This window comes from Lycorma delicatula, chromosome 1, assembly GCF_047948215.1.
Source record: "Lycorma delicatula isolate Av1 chromosome 1, ASM4794821v1, whole genome shotgun sequence".
Classification (NCBI taxonomy): domain Eukaryota; kingdom Metazoa; phylum Arthropoda; class Insecta; order Hemiptera; family Fulgoridae; genus Lycorma; species Lycorma delicatula.
Genome location: NC_134455.1, coordinates 117709991 through 117724004, shown reverse-complemented (window position 1 = coordinate 117724004; position 14014 = coordinate 117709991). Strand labels below are relative to the sequence as shown.

At 31.5% G+C, this 14014-nt stretch overlaps 1 protein-coding gene across 1 annotated transcript in view; it reads left to right on the top strand.

Moving 5' to 3' along the window:
• The first annotated feature begins 1346 nt into the window (after positions 1-1346).
• Positions 1347-14014, top strand: part of LOC142321687 (testis-specific serine/threonine-protein kinase 1-like) — a 64572-nt gene continuing 51904 nt past the window's right edge. The window contains exon 1 of the mRNA XM_075359975.1: positions 1347-1374. The gene's annotated coding sequence lies outside the window, so the exon portion shown is untranslated. The remainder of the gene's footprint in view (positions 1375-14014) is intronic.

Sequence of the window (14014 nt, the reverse complement as noted above, 5' to 3'; positions counted from 1 at the left end):
AAATTGTTCATTATTAATTATGTTATATTTATTATTTTTTTCTTATTATATATAAGACCGTAGCAAAGTCCTCATGGATATTCTTAATACCGTATACTACAAATTTCTCAAACTGTTGTATGTACCTGGTTACTGAAAAATAACTTATACCCACTCTTATTTTTCTTATAATTAATGTATTAAAGTAATGACAATTGTTGTCGCCATATTGGTTTAAATAGTCAGAATCTAACCTTTTTAATACTGGTTTACATTTTGCAAAGAGTTTTAAAATGTATCATATAACCTTATGTCCCATTTAACATTTTTGAGACGCCCCTGCGTCTCCTGAAGGCGGAAAACTTTAAATTGGGTTCTACTAAGTTAGCTTCTCTTATAGAAGAAGATTTTCAAAGAGAGAATCGGGATACCTGAAATTACAAAACAGGAGCATACAACCGTAATTCATGCTATCTGTTTGTTTCAGATAGCCGGCATTTTGGATTGGGTGATTTAGTTTAAATTGTATCATTTTTCTAGAGTTGACCCCTTTTCCCACAGCTCAAAAATAAAAAAGGAGTGAAATATACGTTCACGTTTATGTACGGTTTTATTGAAGTAGCCTCTTTCTTACAAGGAGCAATGCTGCTAGACCTCATAAAGTTATGTCAATTATAAAGTAAGTTAGTTCACAGCAATCAGTATATTTCCATTTATATTGCCGATAATAGTAAATTCATTGCTAAACCTTCAGTTTGAAGAAAATACTTCCCATCAAATATGAAATAATTCTGCATACACATATATTCCTTATTCTACTGATTATGTTATTCCCATTTATGGGATTTTCATTATTATTAATGAGATTAATTTTTTATTATTTCTTCAGTTTAATTTATAGGAATACATGTTATATCAAATGAAACTATTTTTATTTAATTTTTAATTACTAAATTATTTTAATCTAATTAATAAATTAAATTCACTTTTTACATTATACGTATGTGGTAAATTTATTATATATAAAAACCGTTTCCATTACTTTAACAATGTAATAATATGTTTCTGTTTTAAAATTAATAAGAGGCCGTATAGAATAAAATTGTGAAAGTATGCTTGGTAAACATGTTAATTTTGGGCCATCCGGTATAAAAAGATATAATCGTGTATGATATTCTATTTTATTATGTTTACTACTACTATTGCTATTATTATTATTATTATTATTATTATTATTATTATTATTATTATTATACGGGTTGGTAGCACAGCACTGGCATTGTATGGAACTGTTGGTGTATTTTCTTATCTGTTATTTTTTTACTTTTTGTGATGGTTTTTTGCAGTGGATCGCTGAGAGTGATGTACTGGAACCAGTGAATTTTTCTGATTTTGGTAATGTATATTTTTTTATTGAAGTATTATTTTATAAAAAGTTATTGATGAGAATGTTAATTATTAAACTATAAGAAAACTATATCTTGTGAGCATAATATTGTATTATATTATCTCTAGTACTGTGCTTGGAATTCTGCTTATCTTATCAACAACTGGTTTGCAATTTGTATATCTGAAATCTGTAGTTATTTTATGAAAATGCTCTTATTATCTTATCAAATTCTGCTGAATTTTAAATGATAAAAGGGTTTACACCATGCACTTTTTATAATAATTTTAACTTGACTATTGGTTGACCACCTCCCTATGTCAGTTGAAATGGAAATATAAGTAAACAGCTTTACTACGTTATCACATCGCATTCTCTTTACATAGAAAAAAATCATTTTATTCTGTTTTTCTATAGATATAAATAAAGAGTTGGATTAGTAATAAATAACTAACATAATAATTACAAAAAATATTATCAACAATGTATTTTAGGTTTTGATACTATATCAAATATTGTATCTGAAAATACCCTTCTCTTAATTTAATTTAGTTTAGTTGACTTTGGCTTACTTCAGCCTGTATGATCCTAATTTTTTTTCATGGTTAGTGCATTAGACCTTTTTCCCTCGTCATACCTAGTGAAGAAAAATGCTCATTTGTGACGAAGCCTTTTACGGCAAACAGAAATTTTTGAAATGTTCTGTTTGTAGTCTTAGATGCCAGAAGAGCTGTTTGAAAGTATCAGAGGTGGAAATATACTATATATAGAAAGAAAAAATATTTAAATGTTTTACTTTCATGTCTAGACGAACTCCTTGTAACGATGACACACTGATTAGAAGGACTAAACTTGTTGACGATGATGGTGATACTAATGATTCTACTTCACCATCAAAGTTAATTTCTAATTCTGTGACACGTCTACCATCTTCTGCACTTACCAGTAATATATGCGATGATGTTGAGCGATTGTGTCTGAATCTCGATGAGAGAATAAAAACTATTACTGATTCCATTTATGATCAGATATTTGAATTACAAAATGAAATCAAATATCTTCGTGAAGATAATATCTGGCTCAAGGAGAGTGATTTAATGAGTGTTTTGAGATCCTCTCCAGACGATGGTAATGTTTTTTACTCCAGTAAATTTAATGCTGATAAACCATCTGTTGTTCCTGTTCCATCTATTTCTAGTGTTGCGGATCATTCCTCATATGGTGCAAATAAGATTCATACGGAATTTACTCAATTGTCGTGGTCTATGGTAGTATGAAGGGGCAAGTGGAAGAGACCGGAGGTATTGCGGACTTCAAATGATTCTGGCGAGACGAGGGTTCCAGGCGAAAGTGCCAAGAATGTGAAATCTGTCAAGTCACAGAAAAGAATGATTGTTGGGTCTGCGCCTGATGACTCTGGGTTGGTATTCAAACGACGTAAAATAAAGGACAGGATTTGCATCTAATGCGACTGACGTAGATATTGTAAAAATCTTGGAAAATTACAAATTGTCTACTTGTGTTTGTACTTGACTTAAAACTAAATATAGTACATACAACTTTTCATGTTCTTGTTTAGACTGATGATTTTGAATTAGTTAATAAACCTGAAGTTTGGCCATCTGGTACTCTGATTTCTCTCTTTTATGGGGAGCTTAAGAGTGAATTTAAATTTAGTATTTCTACGTCTACGGAAGAAGATGTTATACCTATAGCCTAGTAATGAACCTACAACTTTATTATCAAAATGTAAAGAGCTTATACACCAAATCTGATAAGCTGTTTTCTGAGCGAAGTGGCTGTTCTTGTGATGTTGGCTGTTTGACTGAAACTTGGATAAATGACATTCACGTGAATCCTGACTTTTTCCCAGATGGTTTCATTGTTTATACAGCTGACCGTCCTTACGCTGATTCGGGTATGAGAAGAGGTGGTGGTGCGTTGATTGCACCCAAGAATTGTTTTTCAGGCCGTAGAAAACCTGAGGTGGAGACTTGTGCACAATGTGTTGGGCAGGAAGAATCTACTTATTACTTTACCCCTTACTTTGCCCCTAGTACTTATCCAAGGTATCTCGACGTTTATCTTATTTCTTTGGTGACTAAGATTGATGTAACAACGGATAAGATTATCATCTTGGGAGAATGTAACGCAAGCGGTTATGACTGGCACACTGGTACATTCTTCATCAGATGTCATTCTTACAATAGACAAAAGATCTCGTCAATTTTAAAATTTCTTGATGACACCAACTTAAATCAAGTTCACAAGCTTGCTGCTGGTTTGAGCGATTTAGACCTTGTCATAACAAACATTGAAAATGTTGAAATCAGTCATGAAGACATTGCTTTGATTTCTGCAGACTTATACCACCCGCCCGTTGTTGTAAATGTCATGTTTCCTGATTGGATAAGCAGCACTAATGCCACATCTACTTCTTCTTTTTATATTGCAAAGGGGATTATTTGAACCTTTACAATAAGCTTTTTCAATGATCTGATCTACTGCTATCTCCAAACATTCAGCAAGCTGCTGTAGCTTTTAATGAGACCATTGTTAATTTTATGAATAATAGCATGCCTATGAAAATACGTAATCTAAATATCCGATTTGGTTCTCGCCAGTTCTTATTGATGAAATAAAGGAAAAAAGAAAGGCTCATTTACAATATAAAAAGTCTGGGTCTCAGAAAGATTATCCTGCATTTTCTGTCATTCAGGAGGATCTCAAACGGAAACCGATATTGTGACGTTGACTGAGACTTGGTTGGCAGATCTCCATCCTGATATCGACATCTTTCGATCATCTACTCGCTATAAAGATTTTAGAGCAGATCGTACTTTGCAATGGCAATAAGATCACATTTAAAATGCCTTAGAAGAAGCGATCTTGAAGTTTTACCAGAAACAATCTGGATTGAGATATTTCGCTCAGGTTTGACTAATTTTCTTATCGGCAACATTTATCTCTCGCCTTTTCCATCGACTGAGCATTTTAGTCGGTATCTGGAAACGTTGAGTAGCCTTACTGATTTCTTATTGGTGGATATATTATTTCTAAGGGATTTCACTGCTCCTGGATTTAATTGGAAAACGAGAGGTTTTTCCTCAGATATCGGCTATTACTTTAATCAGCGGGCTCTTTCCATATTCCAATCTATTCATTTTATGAACCTGGAAGTTTTTACTTTTTATTCTACCAGCTCAGGGTTTTCTGATAACATTGATTTAATTTTTACAAACTGTCATGTGTCGATAGAGGCAGTTGAAGGTCTTGTGAAACCTGATGTTTTTCATCCTCCATTTTTGTTAAGTGTGGATGATATTGATAACATCGAGGAGGATACAAATAAACCTATTTTTATACAGCCGAGGTAATTACGATGCTCTATATAATGATGTAAAAAATTCTGAGTGAAGTAATGTTTTATTATCAATTGATTTGAATGCCGCGGTCTTGAAATTTATCACGCGTGCTATTAAGAAACACGTTCCTACCACGTGTCGTAAAAGCAATAAATTCCCCTCTTAGTTCAGTAAAGAGGTGTCTGTGCTTTTGAAAGGGAAAAAGAAAGCCCATCATCGATTCAAAAGGACGGATCTACTAGTGGACTATCGCAAATTTTCCGAACTTTGTCGACATGCTAAAAAAGCGTCGACTTATCTATAAGGGGTGTGAGAAGGCCATCCAGGAAAATATAAAAAATAATAAAATTATCATTGTTAGTATTATATTAATTAAGTGTCGTATGATATTCATTTATTATATTTTTAATAGTTTTTCAGTATTTTTTTACAGTCTTTTATTTCCTTAAGTTTATTTTTCACGATGTATTTATTAATATTTTCAATATGTTATTTTTATATATAATTGTAATCAGTATTTTACATTTAAATGGTGTATCTGGTTTATCGAAATATATTATCTTCAAACATTATTTTTATTAATCTTTAATTTAATGTCTTTTATTTTGTTTGTAGTTATGGTAAATTTATGATTTCTCTTATCATATGTACTCTGTTTTAAATTACTCGACTTTTGCGATATAATGTATTCAATTTCGCTTGTTTCATGTTTTTATCTGGTATTTTATTATACGTATATTAATTTCTGTATCAAATATAATTGCTTTTATAAAATCATTATTATTAGTAAGATTATCTATTATGTATTTATTGGAATGGCGAATAATATTTTTTTAAATTTCCTTAATCATAAGTTAATTTTAAAAACTCTTTATCATAATTATATTAATTTATTTAAAAATAATATTAAATTTTCAAATGTTATTGAAGATCTTTTAAAAAATAAACGTAAAATTATTAAATTCATAATAATTTAGAAATATTAGAGAATAAATCTACTTGGTAAAGAAAATTAATATATATGAAATATATATTAAATAAATTAGAGAACGACGTTCCGCGAGGTATTATATTTAGAGTTCTGGCATTTGCTTACCACTTGAAAATTTACTTAAAAACTGGCAATTAAGAAAGTATGATAGCCTTACAAGATAATATTAACAGAATCCATGAATAGTCGATAAGGATGGAGGAACTCTTCCTCCATGAACAAGGAAAACACTTGCTATCAAGTATGCATATAAAATCGGCAATTATTGTATCAGGAATGTAGACGGTTATTGATTAAGCATTAAATTTTCTGAGAAATTATTGTTCACGCAGCAAGTAGATGCTATGGCATTAAAAGCTAGGAGGAAGTTAGGATTGATACTGTTGGTGAGCCTTCATTTTGTTAACATTGAGTCAGTCTTGAGGTTATATCACACTAACAATAGATCGATTTTGGAATATTGCACGGTAGTCTGGAACTGTAAGATAGTGTGTGCTGATACTAAAATTGAGGCGGTTCAAAAGAAGTTTTTTTACCATCTGTGAGAAAGAGATTTCAGCAGGCATAATATTAGTTGCTAGGAGCAGTCTACTTGTTGCGGCTTACCCTCGCTAAAAAAAAGAAAGCCACTACATGATGCAGGATTTGTTTATAAGGCTCTTAATTCCAAGAGACATGTTGATATTTCGAATAATGTGCTCAGGGAGCTGAGATTAAGTGTAAGGAATCATCCTCTCCTATTCATGAGTCAGAGAACGCGTCTTTCGCCGTTGGTTAGAGATATTATTAGTATTATTCATAGGTTAAATAGGAATACTGATATTTTTTTATGTGAGCTTTGTTAAAAAAGTCAAAGATCAGCAGCTATATGTAATGGAATTTGTTTAAAAACCATTATTATTATTATTATTTTAATAATTAATATTAAAAATAATTATATAATTTGTATTACCTGTGTGAATATCAAAAATTTTAATTCTTTTCTTTGATATACGTGTAGGCACTAGGTTGTATTAAATTTTTCAGATAATATGATATATTGGTTCAGTGATAGGTGATAAATATTTGATTATTCAAATTTATTTATTTAATTTATGTATCAATTTTGGCGGTATTTTTTGAGCGATAAATATTTTATTATCAAAATTTATGAAATAAAAAAAATTGAATTAATTAATAATAACTAAATAAAAATAAAAATATTAATTAAATTAACCTACGCTTAGATATTAGATTAATAAGTCTGTAAATTAATTGACAATGAACTGCTTTTAGCGGCAGAGAGTCGTGATGGAGCCTTTTACACGGCCTCTCACGCTAAATAAAGACTCTTTACTTTTTCTTACTGCTAAATACGACTATTAAATAATAATCATTTAATTTTATTAATAAAATTAAATAAAAAAATAATAATTAAATAAAAATACATAAATAATATATAAATGAAAATAATCTACGGTAAGCAATTAAATTAAATAATCTGTTGACATTGGGCTGCTTCTTGCGGGAGAGAATCGTGAATGGAGCCTTGTGCAACGGCTCTATCGTTAAATAATGCTTATCAAAGGTCTCGGCCCACGCAGAGACCACGTAGAAAATAATTGTCATTGTAACTGACAAAATCAGTCCCCTTTTCAATGAACGTGGACCCATGTGTCTGGTCAAGAGCCTGCTCAGCTTACCAATCACAGGCTCGGCTCGCTGCGTTACCCTGTTCAAGTGCTCCGTGTATATAGACTTTTTTTCTTTTTCCTGTTTAGTCTCCGGGAATTACCGTTCAGGTATTACTTCAGAGGATGAATGAGGATGATACATATGAGTGTGAATGAAATGTAGTCTTGCACAGTCTCAGTTTAACCATTCCTGAGATGTGTAAGTAGTAGGGAAATGAGGATACTAGCGTCAAAATCCAAGACGCCAGACGCCACCATCTTGGAATGGCGGTGTCCGCCATCTTGAATCCGTGACGTCAGTGACGCTAGTAGCCCGTCAGTGTTGTCAACTTAATTTATTTTGTGTCAGTGTTGCCAACCTGGTTATATATTTTGTACTAAATTATTGAAGTAATATTTCAAAGGTAGGTAGCACTTTTGAACAGCTGTTGTATAGCGGTCGGTTTGAATGAGATAAATTATATTTAAAGTGAAACAAAAACCTTTTCGGCTAGGACTCGAACCATGTCATGAGGGGACGCGACTGATTGCCGCCTTAAACCAATCGGCTACAGCGGATCTTTGATGGATAGAGTGAAAAATGTTCTACATAAGTGGTGAAATGATGAGTTGTGGGTTTTAAAGTTACATCAATCTGTACACACACACACACACACACACACAGAGAGAGAGAGAGAGAGAGAGAGAGAGAGAGAGAGAGAGAGAGAGAGAGAGAGACAGACAGACAGAGCTGGTACTGCGTCACTAGTTCTGCTGGTGGCCGCTAGGAGCGCTAGTGTTGCAGCCGCCATCTTGGATTTTCCCTTTTTCCCTGCGGGAATTTCTCTTTTCCCGTTTTTTTTATTGATTGAAAAATATTGTATATAAGTTGTAAAAAATGAAATATATTATATATATATGTGTGTGTGTGTGTGTGTGTGTGTGTGTGTGTGTGTGTGTGTGTGTGTGTGTGTGTGTGTGTGTGTGTGTGTGTGAGTGTCTGTGTACAGACTGTGTGAATAAAAATTTAGACGTACATCGAGGATAATACAGGTTGTCGTGGTCATCACCCGCTACTCCAACACCCAGATGTGGCTCGTTTACCAGGAGGCAGCGGCGGCGGCTACGTGTTTGTTCGCTTGTGTGCGTTGACGTTACGGTGCGGGTTGTTGACAGTGCGAAGTGTGGCGCGCGACTGAAGAACAGCTGACGAACATGGCCTAAGGTTCCTATTTTGAACGTCCGTTGCAGTGGTAGGCGCGATAGCGCCACACTCTACCGACCAATCGCAGCACCGAATTCAAAGCGGCCGCGCGTGCGCAACACGTAGACCGTTACTGCTGCTATCACTACTGCTGCAGACACGAGCCTACATTCCTACACAAACATAGTAATGTGCTAAATTATAGTAATGCAAAACTCTCTCTCTCTCTCTCTCTCTCTCTCTCTCTCTCTCTCTCTATCTGTGTGTGTGTGTGTGTGTGTGTGTGTGTGTGTGTGTGTGTGTGTGTGTGTGTTCGTAATCTTCCACTAATATATCCCGTAAACATTCATTCAGCATTGTGTGTGTGTGTGTTTATGAATAAAAATTTAGACGTACCTCGATGATGAACCTGGTCGTCGTGGTCGTTGCACCGGGAGACATCACTCGCTACTCCAGCACCCGGACATGGCTTGATCACCAGGAGGCGATATCATCCACTTCGTACGATCCAGTCGGTAGTGTCAGCTTAATCGTTTTTTGAAATTTTTTTGAAACGACAGTAATTGTGTTGATTCCCTCTTCGACATTTGGAATCGAGTTATATGTGGTTACGTTTATCAATGCCAATTCCCAATCGCTATCAGACAAATCCAATAGCAGAAAGAATGTAACGTGTAATAACGACGTATTTCCACTTATGCAGAACATGTTGATGATGATGATGATGTTTACTTGTACACTGACGAACCACGACTGAGAAATTCAAGACATAAATGTACGCAGATCATGCTGACTGAGGCTAGATTTTGATTTATTTTGGTTTTGATCGAGGATCCCCATGATCTTTGGTGGTTGGGTTTCAATTAATCACATATCTCAGGATGGTCGATCTGAGACTGTACAAGATTAGACTTCATTTACATTCACACATATCATCCTCATTCATCTTCTGAAGTAATACCTTACGGTGGTTCCGGAGGCTAAACAGAAAAAGAGTAGGCTTCCTAGCTTAGATCTAGTAAGTCGTAACAGGGAAATTTAGGGTTTTTTTGTTGTTTACATGGTAGTAAGTTTAAAAGGAATAATTTTGTTGTATTACATTGGTATTGCATATCATTTACAATAATATAGATTTTTATCTTACAAACCATACTTACGTAACATGTCACATCATTATCAGGTGGCTGTAAGTTTGAAACGTTTAGATCGATATATAGAAAATTAAATTTTATTTTAATTAATAAAATATCTTATTTAAATTTTAATTAAATTTTCCATGTTTTTTATTTGTGAACGTGTTATCTTTGCAAAAAAAATAGTTGCATATTCTTAAAAAATAATAGTATCCTTCTTTACGGAGTTGCACAACGGAACCGTTTTATTATAACTCAACACAATACTTTAGCTTGAGGGAGACAGTCTGATTTTTCGTTGGTCATTTTTTATAAATTTCCGAATATTTTGAAAGATCAACTCACGAATTAATTTAAAATCTTCTTTTAAGAAAACAATAATATGTTTTCCTATGTAAAGGTAAATACGCTGCGATTGAAAAATTTTTATTAGATTTTTATCAAATATATCAAATTTTATAAATTTTTTATAAACTAGAAAAAGTGACAATGTTTAAGAAAAGTATCTATAAACCTAAAATTCGTGCAGGAGACAATTTTTCGTTGATTTTCTTTTACATTTGAAAAGTTTTGAAAAAGATATATAGCAGAAAAATAACGAATACGAGTAAAAAAATTTTTACTTTTCCAATACCAAACATAATAGCCGAATTCAGATGTAGTTTCCTGTAATGGAAGCAGACGAACAAATCTAAATGTCTTAAAAAGAAGTTTAATCGAATCGTAGAAGCTAAGAATTTCTATATTCTACTCCTATTATGTCTATCGTTATTCATATTAGTTTATTATTGTTCCTAAAGTTAAAATATACGTTTAAAAGTTCCTTTCCAAAAATTTCAGCTGCTTTCTCTTTACATAATACTAATACTATAAAGTGATATTTTTTCGGTTTAATGAATAAAATTATAGTTGCCCAACCTCTTCCAATTATTATAAAAAGTCTCTGTAAAAATGATTACTGTTACAAAATAGTTATATTTTATTCTACTTTTTTCAATATTATTAAGTTAAAAGCATTTAAGGAAATGTTAACACTTATAATAACAAAGGATGTATCGCGTACAGATTTATTCAATTTTAATTATATTTTCAATAGTAAATAATCAACTGAATAAAGAAAGTTGAATCCTTTTTTGAAAATGATCATTCGCTTTAGACTACTGTATATAAATATTTGATGTTATACGTTTACGTAATTCTAAATATTGAATATGTATTTATCATTTATTTTCTTTATAAATATATAGTTTCTTCTGCAAATTGCAGAGTAACAACATAGGTAACATTGAAGAGATAATACGTAAGGTGTAATGAGTAAACACTTAAATAATTTTTACCTTTCTTAACGTAAAATAACATTTTTCGTTTTGCAATATTAAAATATACAATTTAAGAATTAAAACGCGTAAAATTTGAATTTTATTTTGGCAGGGTTTGGAAAAAATGTTTTTATTTCCTGTTTGATGGTACATTCCTTCAAATAAATACAGAGAAGAATGAAAAAAACCCGTAAATTTCGGCACATTTCAAAGTTAAACGATTTTTTCTTCTTTTACTTTTATTAGAGTAAATATAGATTGATGCTAAAATGAAGAATGAAGAACTAATTTCTAGGAAAATTATAAGTAGCAGCACAGTTTTATTGATATAATAAATGGATGTTTTATAACAATCTTTTTTTTTAAAAACTTTTATAAAATTTGAATGACACTTCAGAATCAAAATGAAGTCAAAGAATATTAAAATCCCTTCCCTTTTGCGCTACAGCATCCTTCTCCACTGAAATAATTATACGTAAAAAATCGTGTGCATTTTCATGTTATTTTGTTTTTTTACAAACCATATTCTACCTACAAAGATAAGTAAACATTTAAAACTCAATGGTGTTGAAGATTTACAGGAATCTTTCCTGTATTTTCCTATTTTAATAAAATAAATACTGGAGAATTCAGTTTGTTATGTTGACTAAATTATCCAGTAAACATCAAATTATTTCAAACCCGTCAGCTGTATTATCACCTATAGATTATTCTAGATACTTTAGCCCTCATAATTACAAAAATTGATATTCTGTTATAGTAAAGAATTATTTCCAGTATATGTTACACTTCACAATAAAAAAATTACATTTCAGGAAATACGACGGGTCTTGCAATTAATATAAATTTTACTATTCGGGTAATAATTAAAAAAATGAATACTTCACAAACAAAGCAGATAAAATTTACAGTATCAAATCTTTGTAAAATTTTAGAAAAATGTACGAATATAAGTACATTCTGAACATCCTGCGTTGTTTTCCTTTCTACCTCCCTTTCGTATTTTGATATTAATATACAATATTAGAGGGTTTAAATGTTTTATTAGTTTCCTATTCGGGTTTATGTCCTTCATACCACCCAAGTAATTTACTTTTCTTCGCTTCTGAAGTCTGACTGTCTGAAGACTGATTGAAAACTATTAATTTACGTTCCTCAACCGAGATATTCCTTTCCTTCTGACATTTCCTTCCTCGTTTCTAACCTACAATCCACTGTAATTCTCACCATCCAAAACTTGGCTTAAATATGTTATCAAAAATTTTATGTTCCATCCTTTTAGTTTTTTAAACAATTATTTCTTGTTATTTTTCTCGTAGCTTTTGATTTACCGGAGTTTTGAAGATGTTTCGTTGTTTTATAACAGTTTGATATTTAGGTTTCTACATCGTGTATTTCTACAGATTTAAAACCTAGCATCTTACAAGCCGGATTTTTATCTGTAAAGATAGATTATTATTACATCCTCATTCTTGTAAAATTACATCACGCTTTTTTATTATTGTCTTGATCTCTATTGAACAATCGTTTCATTTTATCATCGTACATAAATTTTACCATCTCTATTTTTTTTATACTGCTTATCTAGGTTCTTAATAATAAGTATTTTTTATAAAAAGGTCGAGCCAAACTATGTCGAAGGCTTTGTTATAATCTATGAAACAATTGTACATCCTAAACGATATCCAAACATCTCTGAACCGAAATACATAAAAGGTCTCTTGGGTTGAAACCATTTCAAAACCAACACGGCGTCTCATTTATATCTAGACAAAATTTTGAGCGAGAAATATTATGAAAGAATTTTTATTGCGTATGACACAAGACTTGTAACTCGATGATTAACAATGTTTTGTTAGGCATTTAATTTTTGATATTAAATTTTTTCAGAATGATTTTTGTTTTATAAATTCCATTTTATAGCGTCATATAATGTGTAATGAAATTTGATATTATGGAGTAATATTAAAAAGAGAATAACAATAACTTATTAAGGCAAACATCAATACTGATTTCTGTCTTCTGTTTAAGACTGAGATGAATGATTGTCTATTCTTTCTGCCTTTCTAGTCTTTGTTTTACGTTTCGGTACATTTTCAATTTTTGTCACTATCTTTACCTTCTTGTATTTAAGAATCAGGCTTTTCCAGTAAACAGCTTAATTTAAAAATGTAGCGCCCCAATACAAAAAAGCCTGAAAATTTGTTTTATTTTCGCACGGTTATAATGGGAAAGTAAATTAAGGTGCGCAACATTGTTAATTGAGACGTTATTGCTTTTATCTGTCAATATTTTGTTTTTATGGACTATGAAGTGTTGGCAGAAATATTTTTTCTAATGAACTTTAAGATTAGTGCTTACTGATAACTATTATTATAAATTGACTATTATGGAAGTTAATTAAGCCCCTTATCAAACTATTTAGTTATGGTTCCACATAAGGAGCCGATTGTGAATATACTGGTTGTGGAAAAAAAAAGAATTTCAACGACCATCCTGAGATTGAAATTATTACAGCATTTGTCACACCTAATTTCAAAATTATTATATTAATTTTATTTTTTGAAAATAATAATAATTTATGTTTTGAAAATTATTTGAAAACTTATTACAAAAAAAATAATAATTTTGTGGCTCAATTTTTATCTGCTTATTGCTAAGATCTTTAGACGGATCTTTACACTATTTCTATTGTTTTCTTTATTATCTAATAATATATCGAAGATACATTACTTTTTATCACATAGATATTCTTTTGTTATATTAAAATTGTTGCTTTTGTTATTTTTTTAAAATGCATAATCTCCATTCACTGGAAAAAAGTGCATTTGACCATTAACTCCAAGTAGGTTCTATCCCCCCTCCCCCTTCGTCCTTCTGAGTCTCCGTCTGTAGAAGATAAGCTGACCGAATCAGAGGACTGTTTTATGCGGGGTTTTCTTTATTTATAGGGAAGGAATTTTCTTAAAAAAAAAAAACAGTGT